This window comes from Taeniopygia guttata, chromosome 1 (genome assembly GCF_048771995.1).
Source record: "Taeniopygia guttata chromosome 1, bTaeGut7.mat, whole genome shotgun sequence".
Classification (NCBI taxonomy): Eukaryota; Metazoa; Chordata; class Aves; order Passeriformes; family Estrildidae; genus Taeniopygia; species Taeniopygia guttata.
In genome coordinates, this window is record NC_133024.1 from 79,456,530 (window position 1) to 79,484,501 (window position 27,972).

The 27,972-nt window shown below is 33.8% G+C and overlaps 1 long non-coding RNA gene across 1 annotated transcript in view; it reads right to left on the bottom strand.

Annotated features, from left to right (window-relative positions):
* Positions 1-579: 579 nt before the first annotated feature.
* Positions 580-27,972, bottom strand: part of LOC140680337 (uncharacterized) — a 64,841-nt gene continuing 37,448 nt past the window's right edge. The window contains exon 4 of the long non-coding RNA XR_012051506.1: positions 580-766. This is a non-coding gene — a long non-coding RNA (uncharacterized lncRNA). The remainder of the gene's footprint in view (positions 767-27,972) is intronic.

The window sequence follows — 27,972 nt, forward strand, 5'->3', positions numbered from 1 at the left end:
ATAGTATTTTTCCACAAAACTTTGTGATCATCTAAGTTTATTTCTATCCTTAAAGAGAGCTTAGCCAAAGTCTCCTTTGACAGATGTGTCTGCTTTTTTGTATCACCTCCTATGGCCTCTATTTCTGTCACCTTTCTGTGGGGTCTTAACTGAACCACCTGGCTTAGGAGTGGCAAAATTCTATTCTCTTTGTAGGTAAGAATCACCTGCAAGAGTTCATTGAGCTCAGCCTCTGAGATTCAAACTTATCCGTTTTCTGCAGAAGGAACTTAAATCAATTTTGCTTGTAACTCAAGCTCAATTCAGAGGAAATGAATCTGGTTCCATCGTTCAAGAGCTGTGTAGATTTTTAGGCAGAAAGGAAGGCACCACAGCACAGCAACAGAAATTTTACACTACCCTTTGCTGCATCCAGGTAGATGGATGTTCCTCTGATGATGGATGTGCTGTTTCCTTTAGGAACAAAGTCGAGGATGGGCTGCTGTGCTTATGTCTGTTGACTACTCTGGTACATGGCCCAGCAAGGCTTGCTTTCTGTGCTGAGGGTGGCCTTGCTGGAAGCAGTTTACAGAAGCTGCTGCTTTCTACCTAGACCTTTACATCTTGGACATCTTACCTAGTCTGGTGTTCAAGAGTATGCATCTTCTTAAAAGAAAGCTGAAGTGGTTCACTGTTTTGCAGAACTCCTATCAATCCCAAGATAAAAAGTCACACTTCCATTTCACTCCACAAGTGAAGCTGACTCTCCTCCTTTAAATAAGTATCCCTGAAAAAAAACCAAAACCAAAATGCATACAGCGCTATACACTTCTCTGCTCTCAAAAGAATCCTGCTTTCTTTACTCAAAAATTACATTTTCTGGAACATATTTCACAGCAGCTCTTTCACTTATTTTGGGAGAAGTTCCACAGCAAATACAGCAAGTCTTTAAAAAAACTATATACGGTCTATACATCGTGGGTTCCAGTAAAACAGTCCACCAGAACAAGCCAAAACCCAAAGCAAACACACAAAAACCCCACCAAAACTAAACAAAATGAAACAAAATGTTATCACAATCAATAATTTCCTAGAGATGTCCCTAAATGTGGATTCATTAATTTATATCTAAGCAGTTAAATATGTGACATGGAAATAATAATTTTCTTTATAATTTTCTATGCTTATCTACCTTCTCTTTACCACCAGTTAGGACGCTGTATAAAAACAATAGCTTCTTCAAACTTGTGCCGTCTCTCCCATTTTTACAAAAAAGCATGAAAAAGAGCTTCGCTGGAATGCCCACCTTGCCTCACAGTGGCAGCACCCAAACAACAAACTAAAAATGATCAGCTTTTGATGGTAGCTGCTAGAGAGCTTCTGGAGATCCTGCATATAGGCAGGTTAAATATATGGCCTAGGGGATTTCTTTGATATTAGATACTGCAAGTTCTTGGAAAGTTTTAGTCCCAAGTAAACAATAACACAATTGCTCCTTTCAGGGAGAAGTGAACTGTGGCTATGATATTACAATTTTCAACCTCTGATCTTGCCTCCAGCCAAATAAAGCATGATATTTGTTTAGTTAACACAGCAAAGAACAGGGTGGTCCTTGCATCTGCTTTTGTTTCTCTAAGTCCTTTTGGAAATAAAAATAAATTAGTTTAGATCTTTTTCTGAAGAGGTATAAAACAGAGGGATGCAGGATGCTGATCTGATACAGGCCAGCATTCTCATAATTTCCTCAAGTACATAACTTAATGATTTTTTATAATATACTTTTTACAGCTTACAAATGCTTCCAAAGAAACACTTCACATGTCTTTTACATCTTTTTTCGAATACAACTTGATACCAATGTCAAAGAAAAGCACAACAAATTGGGAAGATTTTACCTCAGCTCTACCTTCGGAAGCTTTATAAAACTCTACACCAAAATCATTCTTTTAACAAAATTAAGTGAAATACAAATCAATTATGTTTTAGAGAAGTCAGAAAACTGCATCATTATCTGTGAAGAGCAGTGATATCATAATTTTCCATAAACAGCACCAAAATGGTTCAGCTCTGTTATGTAAAGACATTCTGATCATGCAGAACATCTAAGCAGAGAGACACAGCACAGCCCAGTCACACTGTCCCTTTTGCCAAAAAGTCATTGTACCCCATGCACCTGCAATAAGAATTATTCTTTATGCACTTTAAAAAGTACCAACACTGATAGATATTTGAAGATGGTTTTGATCAACCAAAGGATAAAAATGATGTTTCCTATGTCCTATGACACTGTTTACCTGGAAAAGTCACAGAAATAGATGAATAAGAGATAAACCTTTTTAATCTCATTAGTGAGATAAACCTTCTTACTAAAAACTGGAATTTTTACTAAATATCTAAAAAGCAGCTTGAAAAAATTAGAAATAATTCAGTCTGCATCATTCCAGACAGTTGAGAATAAAATCACAAGATATTATTATTAATAGTTATCAATAATAATAATAATAATTATTAAAACTAATAATGATAACAATGGGAAAAACCCCCAGCCCTAACCCCAAAGATCCATTTGAATAATTTCTGATGTTCACAAATAATTAAATGAATATTGTAGCATTATATTTGCCTTTGTAGTTAGAACTCAGAACAGTTTGGATACTACCTAGGTAGAATAATATATTATTCTACAATTTTTCATAAGTATGTCTGCAAGGATAAACCTTGCCTGATTCAGTTGTAGACATCAGCGATAAAGACTGCTACCCCAAAGCTTTCCATTCTAGGCTCCCTTCACAATCAATACAAATAAATAAGCTGTTCTAGGGTGTGATACATCTTCTTGCTAGGGTTAACAAAGAGAAAAAAAGTAAAAATAATACATGAAATGCCTATTCTGACCTGACTTCATTAATTCTTTCCCCAAAAGTCTTGAGAAGCTGAGTATGAAGTGATGACTGCTATTTTTTTCAGTCACTCAGATTTTTTCTACAGTATGGATAGGATCACATTACGATTGTAACTACATTTTCTAAGTGATCATCTGACATGTTCAAAGCTAATATGATTCAGTTTATCCAGACAGCATAATTTTTTTTTTTTTTTCCTGGCAAAACCATGTGTTAACCAGGTTGGCCTGTCAACACCTTGTATGCTAAAGGACTGGTTTTGTTCCAAAGCATTCTGGTATAACCTGGGCAGCTTTCCCAAGCTGCCAGGTGGAAGAGATGGAGAAATGCGGGTGTTAGAAGACTATAAGCCAAACCGTGTCAACTGTTTCTTACTGTATTTTTTTAACTGGAGGAACTCTAAAATTTAAATGGAACTTTCTTGATTTAAAAATAAATAAATGGATGTTGAACACCTTATTTTCCTTTCAGAAAGTGTACATGAAAAAATTAAAATCTAGCAAACTTCCTGCTGTGGTAAGGCAACAGATTATATGATTTCTGGTAATGAAATAATTTTTGTTTGGGGTTTTCTTTTAGTGCTGTTAAAATTATGAATGGAATAATTCTGGTGTATTTTCTGCCTCCATCTAATTCTCAGTCATTAAATTACAAAGACATCAGTTCTAGCTCATTTATATTACTTTCCTATCTGGTTTTCAAAATGGAAAAGATTGTCATAGATGTACTTCTGTGCTTTCTTTATTTGTGCAATGTTCCAATCATTCTAAAATCTGAGCAAAGACTGGCGGATATTTTAGGGGGATATGCATAAAAATTATCAGCCTCTTTGGAATTCCAATTAACTCTCTACATCCCTTACTTACAGCTGTGTAAAACTTCTGGATTAATTCTACTAATTTTGTAGTTTTGTCTTCATTAAAAAAAAATCTTCTACCTACCATGCAGTTTTTTTACTGAGTAATCAATAAAGCAAAAGATATAGAGCACACAGATAAGAGGAATTTAATATGCTAATATTCTCATTAATCTCACATTTCACTGCAGTTCTAATTTAAAAAAAAATTATATTTTTGTAAAAATAATATCAAGAAAATAAGTAAAAATAAAACACAAGATGAGATTAAGCAATACAATGTAACAAAAGGAAATCCATTCTCTGGTGCCTAGATGAAGAACTGAAATAGGCAGTTAAAGGAGGAATACTTGAGATTATAATACATTTAATAGTGTCCTGAATATAATAATGAAATCCTATGCAGTGAACTTTCATCTGAGTCTAGGCCTCTTAGTAAATCTTATACCTACTGAGGCACACCCCTTCTCACCTGTAATCTTTCTTTATAATGTAATCAGAAAATAAAATAAAAAAAAAAAAAAAAACAAAAACAAAACAAAAATCCAAAGTATTCAGCATGGAAAAAAGTCTGAATGGTAAAGCAATAACAATGTTAATGATGAAGCATATTCTGACTGAATACAAAGACTCTAATAAACATTCCTCTGTGAAGACTACATCACAACTGATTAGCATTGAAAATAAACCTTGGAGTTAATGACATGGTTATTATAGATAGGCAATTTTATTGTGATCCACGACAGCTTCATTTAACAGAGCAACTACACAGTTGAAGTTGATATATCTTTGAATCTTGTTAATGTTGGTTTAAAATCCCTGCAAAGTAAAGAGGACTGCACTCCAACACCAGTTTCAGAGATTATATGGGACATCTCTCTTTTGGTGTCCTGTGTGGGGCCAGGAGTTGAAGTCAGTGATCGTGACTGGATCCCTTCCAACTCAGTACATTCTGTGATGTTTCTATGATTCCATGATTTTGTAAGCATTCCCAGCACACTTCTGGGTATAGTGAAATCAGTTAGTTCAAACAACCCTCAATAGTGTTATTTAGTTCATGTCACATTTTTGTGATACAGTTTTTCCAGGTATTACAACTTTACCTTCGTGATAAACTAGTATCTGGAGGTCAAGCTACCAGGACAAAGTATCAGAGGAAGATCTTGTTTGATGATCATGTTTGATGGTTAGATGCATGAAGTGTGAAGTTGCTGGTTAACACTGAGACTACTTAAAGCCAACCATATAGACATGACTCTAGCAAATTCAATGATTATACATACATTTAAAAATGTTTTTTAAATTTCTTTATTTAATACTATCATTCTTGGTATGAATATTATCTACATTTTTATTTAATATTATTAATTAATTCTCTGGTTTAAAGCCTACTGAAGTCTAGGAACATGAGTCCCTTGACTGGAAATATTTCACATTAAGCCTAAGAATATTTGCACGTTTAAAGATTTACAGATCTCAAAAGGAGGTCCTAACATAAAGATAACAGGGCATCTTTAGTTCCTAATTTCTCGGGTAACATTAATTATAGCTGTTGAAATATTTACATTAAATTTCACTGTCACTACAGTAAGATTTCCTGGCTTTAAAAATTAATTCAAACAGTATAATCCATATTATTTAAATCTTAGTTTAGTACAAAGAGGTATAATCCATTTATGGTAATACAATAACTGCTTATTCACACTTTTATGAGTGTATCTAATGAAATGCTTTAAACCTTTTTATGCAAATAGGACTTTTATATATTGATCAGATTTACTGCTTTTTGCCTTTCCTACAATTGCATGAGCAAACTGCATTTTGTGCAGAATCTCCATAAATGTGCACATACCTGATTAGTAGAGTAAAACGATGAGTATACATATCTGTACTTATTGCCAATTATTTATATTTTATTGTTTTAATTATAAGGAGCAGTCTTTGCAGGGAATGCATTACAATATTTCTATGTAGAGCAGAATTAAAAGAATTAATGTACTTTTAAATTAGACTCCAAATTAAAAGATATTTATCTGGCATTAATTTTAGGTATCACTTTGGGGAACTGAGATGTATTTTAAATGCAGGGTAAACCAGAAAGTAGAAGTTACATTTCACTGTTAACCGACTGTTACATGACAAGTAAACAAGTTTAATCGTGTTATTCACCTCATTGACTTTAATGATTCAATAATAGATGTAATAGGCACCTCAGGACCAGATGGCTTAGGGAAAAAAAGTCCCCATGAACTACCACTTTTTCATCTCAAGTATCTGATAAATATGTTAACTCCCTGCACTGCGATGACAGCCGGAATTTCTCACCAGCTGGCCAGTTGCTCTGCACAGTGGGTGATATCATCCTCAACTGAATGTTGAATTCTCAGCTCTGTAGTAAGGTCAGGACTTCAGGGTTTTTCTTAAAAAACACATTTTTTATTGATTTCACGTAAACATTACAATCATTGACAAAAGGATAACGGGGAAAGGTCTTAGGAAGGGGCAGATCAAGAGTTGAGGTGGGATTCAACATGAGCCATGCTTGTAGCAGTGCTCATCAGCCCCATGCATTAGCAGTGTGGGTGCAAAGACAATGTGGGGCTACAGCCACCTCTCATCAAGTTGTTTTACTACCCCAACCTTTTTCTTAGTATTTTGCTACCTCAGGCAGAGCCTGCATATGATCATGACTGGCAGGCATTTCAGACATGAAAACACTGTTTATTTTTAGCTGTCATCTGTGCTGCTGCTGCAAAAAAAAAAAAATTAAAAAGGGGCTCAGAACAATTTCACCCCCCTCCTTTCCCAGAAATGTCAACAAAATGGACACATTGATTATCTCCAGCCTGTATTAGCCAACACTGCTCAGATTTGAAGAACAGTATACAGCCTACTGTCTGCCACAATTGCTTGATTTTGGCCTTGGTTTTTTTAGCACTTCATCTCTCCTTAGATATCACATCTGTTTCTGCCTCTGTCTGTGCAAAATCCAACCATGGTAGAGCCTAACAAACAAAAGGGTTTTTTCATGTATGTATATTCACAGACGTTATTTCCTACTTGTTCCCTGACTTCTGATTTGCCTTTGTAAACGAGACCACACTTGGTCCTGCATCAAGAAAAAAATTTGTCCTGAGTTTTGGAAGCGAAACTGAAATGTACATAATGAAAAGAGAAAGGAGAAAAATAAGATACAGCTGCATTAACCATCTTGTCAGTTCAGGGATTCTGAAAAGACAAATCTGAAGGCCCATGGTAATTTAATTGTGTGTCTATTCAAAGCCCAATTTTAAAACAAATTGGATTTTCTCAGCAACTTTAATTACACACAACTTGTATTAAAATACCAAAAAAACAGAATAAGTTGAATCACCCAACTTTATTTTAAAAAACCAAACAAAACCTTTTTTTCTGTTTTGCTCACAAAATTTGCTACATGCTATTTATCTCACTTAAATGCATGAAAAGTTCTTCAACAACAGTCATAATAACGAAAAAGTCTCTGATCCTACCATAATGATACGTATCGTCCCATGACAGCACATAAAGCCACTTATTCATATTAATTCATTTACTCACTCAACATCACTTTGGAGGAGGATACATTTATTCCTCTCTATAAAAATCCCTGGTTTAAATAAAGAGAAACTGAAAGATACTGACAGTAATCTCCTAATCAAAGACTGATGAATATATCTCCTTCTTCAAAATATATAATGAAGTATCTATGTGCCAAAAATAATAAATCTAGAAAAGTTAATTTTCTACCAAAAGGGAAGCAGGAACAAGAAAAAAAAAAAAATCCTGAAAGCCAGCATAGCAAAGTATTAAAGTACAAAGAAATTGATATTCTCAACACAATAAAAATCAATACAAAGATACATCAAGTGTAGCAAGTAATGTGTAGAAATAACAACATAAAAAAAAAAGGAGCTGGGAATAGGAGTACTAGTATTCTAAAAACAGTAATAGAAACAAAAATTTTTCAATTATGGCAGAACAAAACCAAAACCCAAAAATGTAAAAATGTAAATCAAAATAGAAGAAATGTTCTCGGCATCATCCTTCATCAAAGTAACAAAAGCTCTCTTTACTCAGGTACATAAACCAATGAACAACATTTATAAAAAAAATGTGATAGACTCCATAATGAAGAAATACTAGGCCACACACACTGTGAATTTACTCTTTGGCACTTCACAACTGCATGCAGGCACAAATGCTAAATGGTGCAGAACAGTTCACTTCTTCAGAGGGGATCAATTTTTTTCTACTACAGTAACATGGAGAACTGAGATTTTTTTCACGACTTCTTATGTTTTGATGACCCTCACAATCTATATATGAGATTTTTTCAGTTCAAATTGTCTGATAGTAGACAAAGTCTGTGGAGACCACATGATTGCATAAACATCAGAAGGAAGATTTTATTGAAGCATTTGGGAATGCAGGTTCCTTTGGCAAATTTTTGAGAAAGTCACAGGATAGCAAATACACTTTTTTTTTTTTTTTTCCTTTCCTTAAGTCTTCCAGTAAGGCTCCATAGGGAGAATCACTTGAAGTCTTTTCTTTGAAGGATCTGGTTGGTTTACACCAAAGAGGGGCTAGAAGTGATTTAATATACAGGACTGAGGAACAAATTAGGCATATACATTATTTGGGAATATAAAAAGATACTAAAGCCAATGAATAAAACTATATTTAGATTACATATATCTTTCTGTAGGCAAAGGATTAATTCAAACAACTATCAGGAGTGAACTATTTCTAACAGCAATTCACAAAAATATAATAATAACTTTTAATTTTAGTCAGTTTGTCAGGGAAAGGATTGTGGAATTGGTAAATGGTAAGGATTAATTCAAACAAAATGAGACACCATAAGAACCACTTTCTTTTCAGAAATGTAGTGGATATAATTCCCCTCAAGAATGACAAACCAAAGAGTATAATCTCTTGTGAAGTTTCCCATCTCTCTTGGGACGTTCTTTATGCTAGAATACAGAATGTTCTGTAATAAATTTCAGCTTCATTTATACTGAAATACAAAACTAGTCCATGGTGTGCCCTACATGCCAGTCTTGGAATCATATGGGTCAGGCATTGGACAGAAAGGCCTTGTACCTCTATTTTGAATCCACCTAGTATTACCTCTCTTCTGAAGCACATGTGAAATTTCATTTACTGGGAAAGCAAGTTGTGGGTTGCAGAAAATGTTCCTGTCTTACTTGTACTCTGATATGGGCTCAAGATATATCTGAGCAACTTAGATTCTGAAATGCTCTTAAGTACCTTCTTAGATATCTTTGTCAATCAATTTTGTTCATTGAACTCTTCCTCATGTGGCCAGGGTGACTGTGCTGGGGCTCAAGGTTTAAGCTTTCCTCCTGACTCAGCTGACTTTTCAGCTCCCAACCCTTACCATTTTTTTGGGAGATATACCTGATTTGAGGTACAACTGACTTTGTATGTGTGCTTTGATCTAGGTGATCACTAAGTTGCAGCCTTGGGTAAGAGACTGTACACCACATAGTTCAAATCACTTCTATTGTGGATACATATTTTTTTATACATAATACAACAGCAAGCCTTTTGGTTCAGTGCTTATTAACACATGATTCAAATTTTAACATTATATGTCATGGATAAATTATTTAAAATAACAAAAATTACTGTCACTTTGATTTCACTCTAGTTCCTTTTTTCTTTCTTCCTTTGCAAATGCTTGATATTGAAAATTTCACTTTGTTTCAAGAACTCTGATGTCACAGTTTGAAGAGGGTTAATTTATTTTCAATGCAAAACTATATCAATCAATGTGAACAGTATCAAAAACTATATCAGTCAATGTGGACAGTATCAAAAATAAATTATTAAGAACATTCTCAGAATGCTACAGACAAATAAAGGTGAACTGCGTCTGAATTAACAACTAATGGGATTCTACATATTATTCTAATGGTAGATGAATGTACATATTGGACCTAAAATGTGGACGTTTTCCTTCTCCAACATTTTCTAATTTTACTTTTACATTTTTCTGTCTCCTGTCTACCCAAATACTGATTATGTAGGCCTTTAGCGGTCAGCTGGGTATTGTTGGCAATTAACCTCACAGACAAAGGGTAATTGCTTAATTGTCTTTGGAGCGTCTGATGGGAGAAGTCAGAGGTAGTGGCCAACTACACACTGAAGAAGGAAAACTCTCCAAAGTTAATGAACAAAGTTTGCATTACTGTCTTTTGACTTTCGTTTGACAGTATATATGTTTTCTCCTAAACACATATGGCCCAAACGCCAAACTGATATATTAGATATTGTAAGTTTACACTGATATGTAATATTTCTATATACTTAAGAGATAAGCTTTTTAGTTGCTTCCTGGCTTGGTATTTATATCTAAGGAGGAGTTTGTTTAAACTCTAGTGAAGGCACAGTTACAATTAATAGCGGGAGATTTTAAATTTGGTTTTAGTGATGGAAAAGCATTCTGCAAATATATAATTCTGGGTGGTCAAATGTAGTCACTATGTCAATAGAAATTCTACTAGTGTTGTAAAAGAAAACTGAAGATATTTAACAGATGGTATTGAGAAAGCCAAATAATAGACTTATCTTCTAATCTGTAGCATTAAGTTTTCTAGGTGCTAATAGAAAGACTTATGCAATATGAATAGAAAACAGCAGAATCTTTTCTTATAAGTGTACTTTTCTTTCCAGTCAGGATTAAATTTAGCTGAGGACTTTGGTGTTATTAATAAGGGAACTTTGGCCTTCCCAAAGTCTGGGTTAAATCCAGAAGTGTCTTGAAGGTATCTACAGGGTGATGAGGTACTGGAACAGGTTGCCCAGGGAGGGTGTGTTAAAGTGCAGTGTTCAAGGCCAAGTTGGATAAGGCTTTGAGCAATCTGGTCTAGTTTGGAGGGTTTAGGACTGGGTGATTTTAAAGGTCTAATCTAACACCTTAACATTCTATGACTCTGTGATTTTTATATCATTTACTTTCAGACACTGACTTCTTTTATGGCCTGTTTTTCAAATGAGGGTTTCCACAACTGACATAATTTATGCTAGATAGCTTTTCATAAATGGACAGGAAGGTAAGTAAATTGCCTTGAAGATCCCAACCTAATTAGTTTTAGTATCTATTAGAATGTTACCATTTTTAACACAGTCTGTATTTTCCCAGACCAATTTTCCGTATTCATGGTCTTATATCTTGCTGCGATTTTATAGAAAGATGCTAATTAGTAAGAGATCAATTTGAATTTGTTCATTCCTACTTCACTTTATAGTAGTCAACAGACCTGATAATATTGCTAAAGCGAATCTTCACGGAGTTTACTTTTATGAATATATTTAAAAATAAAAGCAATTTGTACAAAATCCTTTAATTCTGTGGCCCATCCACAGCATGTAGAAAAAATGAAATGAACCTAGACAACTGAATTCAAAACCTAGAAATCCAGGAGCTATGTTCCTAATAAAAAGAGTGCAGATATTGACAACACAGTAGGTTAAACATGTTACATGCAAGATTGTCTTCAGTGAGTAAGGCATTGGGTTTTCCTCCTGGTATTTGTAGTGTTAAGGGAAGATGATTGTCATGGACCATAGAGACCAACCAGCCATGTTTTCCCCTGAAGACAATAGATTAAGCAAGGCATCATATTTCCCCAAACCTTTCCCTCTGAGCCAGGCTCAGAGTGTGACAAAATTAATTTGGTACATGGAGAATCCTTAAGCTGCCCTATCTAAAGCATGGTAGAGAGAACTCTACCCATCAGTTTAGTTAATAAGTAGATCAAGTAACTTTTCCAGATGCAATAGATATCTTTCACCGAAAAGTAATTTTCTAATCTCTACAGATTTGCTGCAGAGAATAACGAAGAATTTTTATTTATACACTTACCTGTACCATGGTTCTGACACATCCCAACAGTATAAAGAGTTTATTTAATACTGTGACTATAAAAATACAAAAGCGTGTCACAGTGAACAAGTGAGATAAAACTACTAATAGGAAAAAAACCCACACAACTCAAATCTGAAATATTTTTCAAAATAAAATTGATAGAGGAATTGAAAAAATAAATTAGAAATATTGCTGTTGTACAGCATTCTACATATAAAAAGTGATGGACACAAATAAGTATGTAATAAGTACTATTTCTAATTATTTTAGCCTTACTCATATTATCTGTACTTAAGCAGTACTTATCTGCTTAAATTTTCCAATTAATTTCACCAAGTGAGATATTTTTCACTGGTGAAGATGTAAACTCCTTTCTTTTCTGGTTTAGTGGTTTGACCCTGGCTGGATGACAGATGTCCTCCAAAGCCACTCTATCCCACCCCGTGAGAACTGGACAAGGGGGAGAAAATGAAACAAAGAGTTGACATAAAGACAGAGAGAGATCACTCACTGATCACCATCACAGGCAAAACCGGCTCAGCTTGGGGTTGTTAATTGAATCTGTTACTAACAAAACCAGAGCAGGATGAGGAGGAATGAGAGGAAACCAAACCTTAGAAACACCTTCCTCCCATGCCTCCCTCCTTCCCAGCTCTACCTCCTACCCTTCAATGGTGCAGAGAGATGGGGCATGGGGGTTGTGGTCAGTTCATCACACATTCTTCCTGCCACTGCACAGGGAGGGGAGTCCTTACCCTGCTTCAATGTTGAGTCCTTCCCATGGGAGACAGTTGTCCATGATCTTCAGTTTTAGTCCATCCCATAGGCAACAGTTCTTCACAAACTGCTCTGATGTAGGTCCCTTTCCTCAGGCACAGCCTGCTCCAGTGTGGGTACTTCATAGGGTCAAAAGGAAACCTGCTACAGTGTGGGCTCCTCCCTCCACAGGTCTGCAGGAGCCTGCTCTATCATGGGTTTCTCCTGGGCTCACAGCTGCTATAGTGTGGGTTTCTCCACGGGCTGCAGGTGGATCTCTGCACTCCCATTGACCTCCACAGACTGCAGGTGAAGATGCTCCACCATGGTCTGAACCATGGGCTCAGCACTGACACATGGAGCACCTCCTCTCCCTCCTTCTCCACTGACCTTTGTGTTTGCAGAGCTGTTCCTCTCACTTATTCTCTCTCTTTGCTTCTCTGAGAGCAATTACATTTTATCAGTAACATTTTTTCCTTCTTAAATATGACAAGGATATTACTATCATTCCTGATTGTCTCAGCCTTGGCCAGCAGTGGGACCATCCTGAAGATGTCAGGCATTGGCTCTGCCAGACATGGAGGAAAATTTCAACAGCTTCTCGCAGAAGCCGCCCCTGTAGCCCCAGCTACCAAAATGTGGCCATGCAAACCCAAAACAGCTGGGTCATATGCAAGCACTTTGTTGGAAATTATCAAATATCCTGCTACAAATTTTGACATTGAACTGTTGCTTCTAGAGAATGAAAACAGCAGGGTTTGTACTATTATTAGATATATTTTTAAAATCAGAATGTAATAGAAATAAATACCTATATTTTAAATATATGACCACAAATGTGCGTGGTCTATACCTTTACTTATTTAAAGGTATTAAAGGTAGGTACATTTTGCAGGTGTAAATAAGTATTAAAAATTTTTGAAAATACAATATTGCTAACAGAAACAGAAAGATGCTATAAAATATCCTGTGATAAAGCTTAATAATTAAAGTTTCTTTAGAATAAAATCAAAGCGGTACCACAAATTATATTGGATGACTTAAGATCACTTTTCACCTACAATTTGTACTTGATTGCGGCGTTCTAGACCATAGACAGTTTCTATTTGCTATCCAGTCTTTTCTGATGGTTTGCAAATTACTGTTCATCCATTTGATATGCTGCAACTTTGATATTTCTGCCTTGTAACTTGTTAAGTGAACATTTCCAGAAAAACTTGAAAATACCTGTTTGCTATTGTCCTGGAAAATGCCAGGAAACACAAAAAGAATTCAGCAGAAGAAAGGTTTTCTGTCTCAAAGAGCAATGTGTTATTAAATTTGCTATAAGTCATTGGATTCATTTTGTGCAACTTCCAAAGAAGAAATGCCATAAAGAAAACTTAGTGATGGCATATGCTATGCAGTACTACTGTAAGCCAATGAAGTGTGTGTAAAATATTATTTCTGTAAACAATTTTTTTCCCCAAACCCAAATAACTATTTTCATGCTTGACTTCCCATTCTACATGAATCTCTGAATTCAAAGTTTTATATAAATCAATATTGTCTGTATTTATTTTTACTGCTCTTCATGGTATAATAAATCACCATAAGATAACTTATTTACTACATTAAATGCTGTAAATTACTATAAAATGAAGAAACCTATCACAGTGTGATGCTGGAAATGTAAATCATTGATATTTCCTAGTTCCCAGACTGATGTTGTTTTTCTTGAGCCTATGGTGTCAGATGTAATTTTTAATTTACATAATTTGCCCTAAATTATTCTGTTATCAAAAGCCAGCAGGTATACACATGAGCACACACATGCACACACACCTGTGAATATATATGTAAGCTATCATTTCTGAATTGAAAAGGAGAGGTTTGAATTGGTATAAATAAATCACAAAACATATATCAATCTTCTTTTAAATTGGTCTAAAAAAATATGATATAGGTTAACCTAATGAAGAAGAATCTATGCATATTTGATAGGTTTTCAATAATGATCTTAATATAATTAAGCTGAACTCATATAATTTCCTTCTCTGGAAACTTCATTATACAATTTAAGTATTTTCCAGGTATGACAGAATAGTCAGACCTTTCTAAGGTTTCTTTTCTGTGCCAATAGATTAAGACTAAGTTTAGAACTGATTTCTCCCCCTGCTTTTTGTTGTAATTTGTCACTGAAAATAAACAGTTTGACATTGCAAAATCCTTTTAAAAATTGCTTGCAAGTTAAATTGATCTAGACATGTCTCCCTATCTGCAGCGTGGCAACACTGTTTACTTTAAGTCCATTTCTGCTAGAAGCTTGTGCAGCAGGAGCCAACAGCTCTGCAAACAGGCAGCGGCTCCACACAGAGCTGCTAATCAACTCTGCCTAACAACTGATATTCGTTAGGGAACTAGTGGATTAGGACAACGTGTTTGCAAAATGTCAGATCTGTTTGTTTTGAGGCAACAAGAACTACTTCTTAGGGAGATTAAAGATCAGATGAGGACCTATGAGGAGAATGAACCACATAACTTGGTTAGGATTCTGCATTAGAAACAGGGTAAAACATAATAAAATCAACACCATCTCAAAGAATCTCAAGTCAGGCAAAAAAAAATATTAAAAACTCTGCTTATATATAATAATATATTATTAAGGATAATATATTAAGGGATATACCAGGTTGGAGTACACCAGGAAGGGATTTGGGGTTCACAAAGTCTCTGTGTTTCTGTGAAGTAGAAAAGTGATTTATTTTAACTTTATAAACAGACTTTTGATTTTATTTTTTTAGTAAAGGCAAATAGGGCACTTGCACTTCTCACAGGGAATGAATAGTCTCTATTTTAGAATGAAAAAGTGTTTTGTATATACAAAATAGATTAACTATCTTTTAATTGTTTAAGAAGCAGATAAACGGCTGCCAAAATGCCAATATATATTTTATGCTCTGTATTGAGATGAAATCTGGGGTGTAGCTACTAAGTGTGCATATGAAGGAACTGTGCTGAATCCACTGACAGAGGAACTTGGAGCAACAAAAGGCAGAAAGCAGTCCTGGCATCTGGCTAATCAGATGCATCAGAGTCACTCCCATCCTTACACCGAATCCCTGCTGATCAGACACAGCGCCCTAAAGGAGATCCCCTTCTCTCCTAAAGGTGAGAGATTTTTCAGGGTCAAGTGGGAATATAATGAGCCAGGATTAAGTTTTCAGACCAAAAGGAGACCTTTAGACTTGAACAGGAACTATTTCAGCCCTTGGGTTGTTGCTGACCTCATTTACAGAAGTGCTACCTTTGGAATGTCTGTTTGCCTCTCAACTTTCTGAGGTAGTCCTCATAACAAGACCTATAAATGTTAAAGGCTCATGGATCTTGTCCTGAGGGTCCATCTCCTGGTTGCACAGGTCCTAGATGGTGGATTGCTACTCCCAGTACAGGAATTGCACCTGTCCTTCTCCTCGAAGAACATGAGTTTGAAGACAAGCATAAATTCGATGTTGCAGCAAATTCTTCCTGTTTGTCCAGCATGACTGAGATCTCTATGAGGCTTTTTGCCTGGTTTTGGACCTCACATTTAAAAAAAAATATTTGAACCAGTATGATAGAGTCTGGAAGACAGTTACCATGTCCAGAAATCTAGAAAACTACTGCTTACGAGGAAGGTGAGGAATTCAAATCTATGGAAGATTATGACAGAAAATAATAAATGAACTGTCTCTAAGGGGAAAGGAAAAAAATAGGTTAAATTGCATTAAAGGAGATCTAACTTAGACACCCAGAAAAACTTTCAAGCCTTTAGGGTATTTAAGCAAAGTTACAGATTGCTCTAGCAGGATGTGAAATCTCTATCTTTAGATGCTTTTAAGAAGAGGTTAGATAAACATCTGTCAGGAAAGGTTTAGATATAGTGACCCCTCTCTTCAGGAGGGAATTTCCACAGATAAATTCCTGAAGTGTTTGAGAAGTTTTTCAGCTTCATTTTTCCATTACTTTAATACCTCTCAAAATTTTATGTTTAAAGAATTTAGGAACTCATTAACACAGAATTATGCATCATCCAGTCATTGATGTTGCATTATTCTTTAGAGTTGTTTTGATGTTTTCCTCTTTGCTCTGTTTTATGGCCAAATAATCCTTCTATTGCTTGACAAATACCACCTTTAAGAGGTACATAGCAGAGCTGCACATAACTGTAGGACAGAGAAAGACACTGCTACTATTATTTATGAACAATAATTCCTAATGTATTACACACTTGTTTCACTTTGGCAGAGAGAAAAGATTACATTTACAACGTAAAATTAACATTAATCCAATAAATAGGATAGCTGAAATCTAAACAATATGCTAGCTTTTAAGAATAAGTTAAATATTTGTAATTTTTGGTAGTTATAATCCTACTTGTTCCAGTCTTATTTTTCGTAATAAAATCTTGGAATACTTGCCTTACAAAGGTATTCTAGTTAATTTATATTCTGCTTAAATATATAGTTATTCTAGGAGGTTGGATTAAGAAGGAATACTTTCCTTTTTTGATTAATGTTAACTCAGAACACATACAAAGCCATTTATCAACCGATGCTTTTTGACATCTGATAAAGTCTGTTCATCCAGATTTTTTTTTTAAGTATACTTGTATAAACATTCTCTAATGCATAAAATACAACAGTTCTACATAGCTTTGAAAGTGAAAAAGGTATTTTATTCAGCAGATGAGAAATGGTTTATTTTCCCAAAAGATCATGGCTATGTAATTTATGTTATTTATACAGAACAATGCTGCAGCTCTGTGTTCCAGCACTAAAAAGAAAAAGAAAAAAGGTAAAGGACATAGAGGTGCCTTTTTCATGTTCAGTGGTGTTCACAAAACACAGAAATATGTATTTGTATATAAACTTTAAACACAGATTTTTCAGTAAGTTGTTCTCATAAAATTACACCAAAAAACCTTATCACTAGGGAAGGAAGGCAAAAGAGAAACTTATCCTTCATACAGTAGCAGGTCTATTACTCTCTTTGCAATAAATGTTCCATACAGTAAATCCCATATATATTTTTCTTAAATGCTGCTGTATTAATCACTTCAAATAAATTAGTCAGAGGGATTTCAAAAGGGTATGTGGGCCTAAGACAGTGCTGAAGGACAGATGTTTATAATCACCAGTGCTTCTTCATATTAATTTTTTCCAAATGTTTCTTCCAAGCAGGTACCTAAGACTCTGTTTGGTTTTAGTTAAGGGAAATTCAATCTCAAATGATGTTCCAGATTTTACAAAACACTTCAATTAGAAGGCTGCATTGACAGAAAGTTTGTAAGTCTAGCAAAACTAGCAGTTCTGTAGAGAAAAAAAGCAGCATTCAACAATGACAATGCCAAATACATTGGGATTGAGCAAAGTTTCCTTTTGAAAATGAAAAAATGTTGGGGAGTAACTTGTTTCTATGCTAGGCATGCATAGGAATATGAATAGCAGAGACTGTGCAGTGCTGGTGGCAAAGAACTGAATTGTTATAGCTGTCCTAGAACAATTATTTATCAGAAATTCTATCCTGATTTTTCATACACTTCTCCTTATCTGAACTGTGAGAAGTGAAAAAAAAAGCCAAGAAAAAACCAAAGTCTTTTTTGCAGAAGTAAAAGGAATACAAAACATACTATGACCACTGAAATAAATTGAAATATAATGATTATTTTTATGTCAGTATGGATTTAAAATTAATTGTAATACTTTTAAAATTAATTAAAGTCCTTGAAAAAGACATAGCCATTATTGTACCTGAATACAAGACCTTGTCTTTTTTAAGATTTTGTTCTAGTTCAAATTAAACTAAATCCAGACCTCTCACTTTAAAACTAGTGAACTGAAATGAACAAAAAATTATACAAAAATAAAATTCTTAGCAATTTGTGTTTTACTTTTGTAGAGAATTCATCACAAGAAAAAAAAAAAAAGGACAAGAACGAGATATTGAGCTAACTTTCACATGAATAGTTGAAATTTAATTAGTTATTGTTAAATATTTGGCTAGGTAAAAGCAATATATCCAAGTCTATATTTATTAGTGGCATCTCAATACTATCAAGTGAAAGACAAAGTTTCAAAAAAAAATTCCACAAGCCAGGTAAACCAGGTGTATTTTATTTTAAGAAAAATGTGTGTTGAGGAGTTGTGAATGATCAGCAACTACTGATACTCTCCTTTTACTAATTGCAGTAGAGTGCAATGAAATTATTTCAGTGATGTACGTGACAGACACACAGCAGAGAATCCTGTGAGGGATCTTTCTGTCAGGAGCCCTGAGCTGGTGCATACCTGGTGCCAAGAGCTAGCCTAGGGCTGACTTGCTTTTATCAAGTGATTTCAGGTCTTAACATTACCCTTTATTTGCAACACTCATCTGCTTGAGCTTTAATTTGCAAAATGTGCTTGTGCATCTCAGCCACTCTATTTTCAAAATCTGGAGCAGAAGCGAAAATTCTCATTGATCTACAGTTTATGGGGTTGGAGGTACCAACATCCACAGCAATTAAATTACCCTGCTAATGTAATAAAGGATATTTACATGTAATGGTAAGTGATATGGGATGGTAAGTGAAAATTCAGAACATCCTTTCTACTCCATTTTTGTGCTTGACAGTACTCTTTAACTCACTACACATATTAATTTTACTGAAGACTTACATAAGTGACCTCATAAACGAGTCAGGCTGAAGTGTGAGCAAGAGCTGCTGCAAGGCATGTAATGGTTAGTCCAAACACATCATCAGTCAGCGTGCAAGTCTGGTGTATTTAATTAGTGGATGGAGGAAAGTGGGAGAAAGAATTAAAAAATATTATAGATATGTGTGTGTGTGTGTGTCTGTGTGTGTCTGTGTTTGTGTAGGACACCATGTGTCCTTTTTGTTTTGAAAAATGTTCTGTATGTTCTTTTATAAATAAATATAGAGAATCTCAGTGATTATATAGATATCTAAAAAGATATTATCTTTCTTTGCAAAACTCCCATATCATGAAGTGGTACAAGTATTTTTAAAAGATTATTTAAAATGTTATTATAGGTAGATGATAGATAGATAGATAGATAGACAGACAGACAGATGTAGATGTATGTATGTATATTATTTACTTGAAAATCCCATTTCTATTTCAAATGGATCAATGATTTTTTTAGATGTTTCATTCTTCCTTTGAAACTTAACTCAGGTCATCTAATTTGATTGGAATTAACTTTGAATGACAATTATCTTAGTCTTAAACAAAGGCCATGAACAGAACAATGAGGTAAAAATTTAAAATGAAATGCTTTGAAAACAATCGGGTTGAATGTCATTTTAAGTAAAAAAACATATCAAATAAAGAAAAAACCCTAAAATTTCCAAGCTTAGCAAGATATATATACATTAATATGTTAAAATTTAAATTTTCCCACTCCAGTTAGTGTCATTTTCCCCAGTTACAGTAATTCAAATTTGTTTATAACTGTTTCATGCTTCTTATGCTTACATGGTTAATTGGCAATATTTCTACTCATTTTAGATATAGAATTATCTAAAAAAAAACCAGATTAATTTTTAAAATTAAAAACCAAAAATTAATATGCTGATATATTTTATCAGAACCATATTTCTAGCATGATCCACTCAATGGTCCAGTTATTTCACATTTGCTTTTTCTTATTTTTATGAAAGTGTCTAGCATACTGTACATGTTAGTAAAACTAAACTAAATGTTCTATTTATTTAATCATTCTTACATAGCTGAAAATTACTCAATAAATTAAGAAAGGTGTTAGTAACAACTAAAAGAAACAGGATATATAGACAAATTATTTTGACAACCTACCCAGATTAAACATTGTAACACCATGCAAGAAAAATGCTCACATTTTATAAGGATACTTTGTTCTCATAACCAGTGCACAGCTCAGAAAATTTAGATCATGATGACTTAACATGAGAGGAACATAAATGCACTACATTTCCTCTACAGTCACTTGAAATCAGTCTAAGCATCTAAAATTTTTGTGATTTCAAAAACTTGAGATCACAACAAATAAAAAATTAAGAATCTTCTCAGGCCAAATTAATTTTCTTAAAGTAGCATTTTTTTTTAGTCTCTTCATACTCTTGCTGGGGTTTTGACATCTCAGCAACAACGGTTTTAAATATTGCTTCTGATGGGTATTTGGAGGGAATTGATTTATTTTGGGGCTTTTTTTAGTTGTTTCAGGGTTTTCTCTTAATGTACTTTGATTCTAAGATATGTTTACACTGATAATAATTTTACAATCATTCTAATAATTAAAACTCAAAATAATTTTAGTGCTCTCCATTTCTGTTTCAGAAGAGCTCTGTCTCAATGCTTCCATGTACAATAATATCCTCACTTTTCAAGATCTAATAGCCTTAAGAAATGAATAATTCTGGTGTGGTTGTATAGGTGTATAGCCAGAGCCACAATAAAATGTAGTTATAGAACACTTCAGCTCCAGTTCCACTTAACTCCAAAAAAAGCCCTATGAAATTGTTTATGAGTGTACTCCCAAATTGTGTTGTAGTATGTTAAAATGCTCTGTTATGGCATAATTTTCTGTAAAATAATATTATTACAGAGCAACGTGTGCAGGACTCTGTTAAGTATCATATTTATCAGACCAAATATATTTACATGTTAAAAGTTTGGGTGTTGCTAAGGTATTGATATTATTAAAAGTTTTCAGGTTTCTTCCACTGTTTTGGCTTTCACATTAAAATTATGATACTACCTGACACTAGCTAGGAAAAAAAAAAAAGCACATGTGAAAAAAAATCCAAAACAAACCAACTCCCTAAGTATTAGCTCTCTTTCTTATTCAAAATAGCTCAAGAACAAGGCAGCAATAGGGTATTTTTTGTTCTGTGTGTACCAAACTTACAGTTAAACAATAGTATGTGCTTCTTACTGAGTAAGTCAGGCAATCATATTAAGAAAGCTACTTACAGATGTGTTAAAATTGGTCCAAAATATTCCATAATATCCCATGAAAATATTTTACTGAATAGTAGATTTCACAGCACCCTCCTCCCTGCCTTCCCCCCCCCCCCCCCACCCCGCCCAATAACTCAAGTGTTGCTTTACCACAGGAAATGTTAGATGGAAACTCTCTATGTTAAAAGGGCAAATTTCCACCTAAGAAAATGTGGATATTTCACAAATATTGTAGATTAATGTTAATATAATACAGTAAAGAATACATATAGTGTTAATATAACACAGTAAAAAATACATCTTTTTTTCAGCAAAGATGAAAAAGCAGTGCTTTTTGCAGTGATTGATTTTATCCCTTGGAATGGAATAGCAATCTGTTTATTTAATCAAGACTCTTATTGTAGTACTTGAACCACATGTGTCCTAATTTGATATAAAAATATCAGGGTATTCATATGAACTTATTCTAAAGTAGTTGAACTCGATGCATTCCAAGCATGTAAGATACAACATATGGATTTCTGTTCTCTAACCTTATGAACATTTGCACATGTTCAGGAAAGCCCACTGGATAAAATTTATGTATTGCTAATGATTTTTATTGGCCCCATGGCCCAAAGTGGTGGCAAAATGCCCAGGACTTTGAAAGAGTCCTGTTTTACTTCGTAGTCAGAATGCAGAGAGCCATAAAAAAGAAAGATCTTGATGGAAGTCTGAATGCTTTTTAACTGGCAGAACTGAAGCTGCTTGTGCTATGCAGCCTTTTGTTGTCAGATCTCTAAAGCATTTTTTGTAGGGGATAAGGGGGAACAACCCATCTCAACATATTAGCAGTGATATAAGGAGTGATGTTCTTGAGCTGAAATTTTGCAACCATTTCTTGGAGGACCTGATGTGGAAAATCGACATAAGCATAAATAGAGAGAGAAGCAGAAAATCTCTTTCTTTGTGGTACCATTTGGAAATCTCTCTGTTGCAGCTCAGTATCTTAAAGATGCTGTTAAAATTTTTGGGTGGAGCTATGGGTTACCACTAAGATTGAGGAGATTTGGCTGCCCACCCCATAGCCACCTTGGCTGATCCTGAGGATTCTAATACAGATGTGTGTTCAAATGTTAATACACCTTCAAAAAACACTGATGGTTGTAAATTTTTTTCTGCAGCTACAGTTTGGCAGCTAAGAGAGAGGAGTCAACTAATGAACTAATGATATGCTATTTTTCATAACAGTTCTGCTGACAGGGGATTGAGTCCAGTAGCTATACAAAAGAGAACAGGAGAACATTCCTAGTCTCCAAAGATCCATAAATATGAAACAATAGTCATCCTTTCCCATTTTTCTGAATTCTACTCTCAATCGTGAAGAAAACTTTTTCTAGCCTTCCATTGAAGTATTGGGAGAAGGGTAGTTTCTCCTCTGAGTGGTAAGTGAATTCCAAGGATAAAAGCCCAAGAGTTGTGATGATTCAAATTTTGTATTGAAAAGAGACAAGAAAAGCTATTCAGATTTAACAAGATACAATTATAAAAACAAAATGAACTGTAAATTTCACAGAAAAATCTTTAAAATTATTGAGATCATCCAGACCATCGCCAATTTGGGGTATTTAAAAGAGGACTTTGCATGTTGTGTGACTATGTATAACTGAGACAAATTAGATAACTTGACATAAAGACTGAGTCTAAAAATCTTGTTTACTAGTTGAGCAAGTCTTTTGTAGTGGTACATCCCAAAAGACATTCATAGGAGAATTTATTTGGCATTCTGAGTTTTGGACTATTTTAAATTAAATTTTGAAAAGAATAACTAAGCTTTCACTTCTGTTTGTAAAAGCAAAATGAAAAAAAATCTGATCAGACTCCAAAATCTGTTTTACATGCTCTAAATTTTTTGTTAGTGACACTGAGTTCTTGTCTACTAGAATCAATTCTATGGGTAAAACACTCTACTTTTTTTTTTTTTTTTGCATCTACATATTTTTAGCTTTACAATTATACTGTCTTCTCTTCTACTATCTGTCTGAAGTGGACCTGAAAGTTGAAAAACTGTACACACCTTCAAAGTCCTCTGTATTTACTATCCCATAAACCAAAGTAACAAAGCATTATTCCTACTACACCGGCCATTGAAATTTGTCAAGACTAGCCACAAAAATGAAAGGATTGTTGCATTTATAAACATTCCATGTACCTCCTTGACACGTGTTGTGAAACCATTTCCAGGGTCTTAATACCAAAAGCACTCTAAATAAAATGAATATAAGGCAAAGAGGTACTTTTATAAGTTTATTTCATAGATTCAATTTAAATATAAATTCTTGAATCTTATTACTTGAAATTATTAGTAAAGTTGATGGTAGTATCTCTGATGGCAATTGCTTTGTCTTCAAAAATTTTGGCAGAGACAGAATATTTGCTTGTGCCAATTACCTTGGCTTATGCTATACTGCATCCATATTATATTTCTGTTAGTTGCCCAAAAAGATGTGCAAAGTCAACATACTTATCTATATATACATAAACCATGACGATTCAGCCTCACTGTGTTTTCAAACAGGTAGATCAAGAGTTATATCTGGTGCAAAAAATATTTCTCTTCAAGGGAACATCAGCTTCAAAGTGAAAACTCGTTCCAAGGAACTTCCATTGAGAATTCCTTTTAGGAAAAACATAAAAATCTAATATATCTATTCAATTTATAATTATGAATTATTTACTATTTATCCACTTTTAACTGCTCACATTCTGTGATTTCATTATGTTAAAGAAATCATTAAAAAAAGACAAAATAAAAAAGAAAAAGAAAAAATAATTATAGCTCATATTTGGAAATCTTTGATATAACTGTGCCTTTTCCCCAAATCAAGTCTAGACTTCCATGTTTAAGCAGCAAATTTGAAGCAAGAACAGAAAATAATTTTTAATTAGACAATTATACCATTCTTTGTGCCTAAAAATGTAGAACTCTTCACAATACTTTAAACTGGGAAAGGTTTGGAGATTTGGAGAAAGTGTTACTAGTTCTCCTGAATTCTGCAGAGGCAAACCATTTGCAAAATGGTTTTGCAATGGTTTGCAATCTGCAAAAGATTTTTTAATTATTTTACAAGAATACAAAAAAATGATAAAATATACGGTGATATCAAAACTATTTGCATATATCTAAGGGAAAATTGAAACTGTTAAGTCGGGATTGGTTTTAATATCAAATAATGGGAAAGAACAAGAAAAGACTCATTCTTAGCTCACACTGGTTCTACATTATAGTTTTAAAGACACAGGAAGATCATGGACTTAAAAGTTATTGTTTTTTAGCATTGCAAATGAAAACTGAAAAAAATCTTTAATAATGTTTCTGGATTTTTTTTATTGCAAATGAAGCACTGCAGTAAATCTGTGAGCATATTCTGCTGAGTCCTTAATACTCTATAAGTAGTCAAAAGTAATAGGAACTCATCTGATCAACTTTAAACACATATTAGAATGAAATAGATGGTAACTAAAAGATTCTTTGTTACTGTTAATATATAAAATAATCTAAAGATTAGTATCTCAGTGTTTCAAATAACTAGCTATATAACTGGAATTTCAATACTATTAATTCTCAATATTCCTAGGCTAAATTCTTCATTTTAAAAACAGAATGAAAATAATTATCCATCTAAAAAGCTCACAAATGCAATCTGTGCATTTTTATGAGATTGAATTAAAATATAAATGATTTTTTTATGGGTTAAAGAAAAATTTAGAAGCTCTTTTTAAAAGAAATAATTACGTTCAGCTCAGTACCATTTCACTCAACAGCTTTGGTGAAAGGAAGGAGTGGAAGAAGGATGACCAATATTATCTCAGAAAATTTATTTCTCTAGAAAGTTACATTAAAAGGCAATGTTCAGGTGGCTTCCCACCTGTCCAAACATTAATTCTGGCAATTAAACTGAAAGATATGAGTGATCAAAAGGGTTCTTTAGAGTAAAGACAGGTCTTTAATTGAAGTTATAGTTTATTTTATAAGTTTCAACTATAATTACCATTTAAAAAATAATTAAAAAAAAAGAATTTTCTTATTGGTAGTCTTTACAAAGATTCTGTTTTAATGTGAGCTTAAAACAAAAATCACCCCAAGTAAGAAGGGGCCTCATTTGCTCTTCAAATATGCTTTAAGAATTCTTAGAGCCCTGATTCAGGAAATTGCTTCAATTTTTAGCATAGATGTTCTATTGTTGATTACAGTTATGGCTATTTTTACTCCTATCTGCTTTTATTTAATTTACATTCTGACATAATTACTTCATATGTTTCTAGACAATTTTACTGCTTGCTTTCTCTGATCTTTTCCAAATAATATTTAAAAAGCCCTCTCTTTTTTTTTTTTTCCTCCTGTTTCTTTCAAAGAAAAAAAAAGGTCTTTGATGAACTAAATCTCTAGCCAAGTCACCTGCGAAAATGTTTACTTTTCTCCCACCACTAGCCCTTTTTTTATAACCAGGTCTTTTATCTAACTGTGATGCAATTTCTGGCACTTAGCAATAAGATTTTCTCTGCACTTTTATTCACAGCACAAATGGTCACAGATAGACACAGTGAAGAAAACAGGCACAGCATTTATTCTGTGCAAAATTGTGTTCCTGAGAATTGGAAATCACTCCAGTTTGCTGGTTCGAGTAAGAAGTGTAAAAACAGTCCATGAACTATGGACTTGAGAAAATTTCTTATAATGCTTCAGGATATCAAGTGTTTAAAGACAAACCTCTTTATTTCTGCATTAGGAGATATACGATCTATCCTCATATTGTATTGCATTTTTAGCAGTAGTGTTGGACAATTTTAATTTTTTTTTTAAATTAAGTGTATTTTTTGTAATGTATTTGTTCTGAATAAGGGTGGTTCCCTGCATCTTCTGCTATTTAAAAGGGAAAAAAAATAACCATCAAGTTGTTGCTAATTAGAATCGTAGCACCTAATGATTGTTTCTAGCTGGCCAATTACTGACACAGCCCTGGCTTTGGAAGTGTTGGCACAACAGCTCTGGAATTCACATGTCAGCTGCTATTAGCTGAACTCTTCTCTTGCATGACTGAAGCAGATGGAGACTTCCTTGAGCTGAAGAAAGACAGGATAAAAAATTCCTCATACATTTTCTCATGCATTTAAAATTCTTGAGTAGATTCTCAAGCATCTACCAGGCAATCTGTGAAATATAGGCAAACTGTAAAACAAGCTGTGTTCAACTGACAGCCTAGAGGGACTTGGCACATAAGATAAAGACTATTTTGGATCCTGATGTCTGTTAAATGTGGACTATTAGTGTATTCTGTATTCGTGATAAACATCAGTGGAAGCATTAGCTGGTAACTTGTTGTACATGTTGGATATCCCTACAAGTCATCTTTAACCTGCTAATATTCACATTTTTAACAACATCATGTGAAATATGTATTGGTTACTGTTGACTAATTTCAACTATATTTGCTTGCAGGAATAGTCTATATATCTATGACTATTAAGCAGAGAGCTAATAAAACTCTGTTTAACAATATACCTATTTCTAACAAGCTGCAGCTAAACTTTATATATTGTAGAGAATTTTTGCTGAAACAATGTCTGTCAGATTATGACCAGACATGAAAGCAACAATTTGTTAGTGCTTCTTAACATTATCTGCTTGGAACACATATAGAATCAGACTTGGACTATAAAATAAGGACCTATCAAATATAAGTAAGCTAAACAACTCTAGTTTATTTCAATTCTCAAGTTTAAAAAACAAAAATACTCAGATACTCTTTTCACTTTAATGAAGATCTTACTGAGATCAGTGGTTTAACAAGCCTTTCTTTAAAAGGTCACCTGTTCCAGCTGCTTTCCACATTTTCTAATAGCTCTACTACTGATGCAACACAAGCAGGGAGTTGACCAACCATGGTGACATAAAAAGGTCTTCTGCTCACAAAAAAATCACATATTGATGTAATATAATTTTAAAGAAAGGTGGTTTTAATAAAGAATTCTCTTTATACGGGAGGCATTTTTTTTTATTTATATCCTGTAGACTATGATGACAACTCAATAATGACTGTGCCAGACCCTTATATTATTAAGATTTAATATGGCAAAATTTCCCAAAATGTGTTTTTTGAAATATTATGAGTCAAAAATTGTTCCTCTGAAGCTGAATCTCATCAACAGTTTTTTATGAGTTTGAATTCAAAGAATTATACATAGAATGATAAAAAAAAAAAGTAGGAAAGAAAGAATGAAAATAGGAAAGCAAGCAAATTAGTTAACAAGTCCTTACCTACAGCAGATATATGGTTACTATGCCGTATTCCTACTACAGAAACAGATGACTTCTTTTTAAACCTTTTGAAGTTTGTGGTTTTAGAGTTAAGAATAGAATGAAATTAATTTTGATTTCATATGTATAAAGTTGCAAAAGCAAGAAATTTTCCTTTGGAATACTAGCTAAAGTGTTGGTATTTATCTGACTTCACTAAGTTGAAAGACTATAATATTCCAAATATTAAGATTTTAGCAATTCAACAATAACTCTACAAATTAAAATTCTGTTTCTTCCCAAAATCAATACGCTTAATTCTC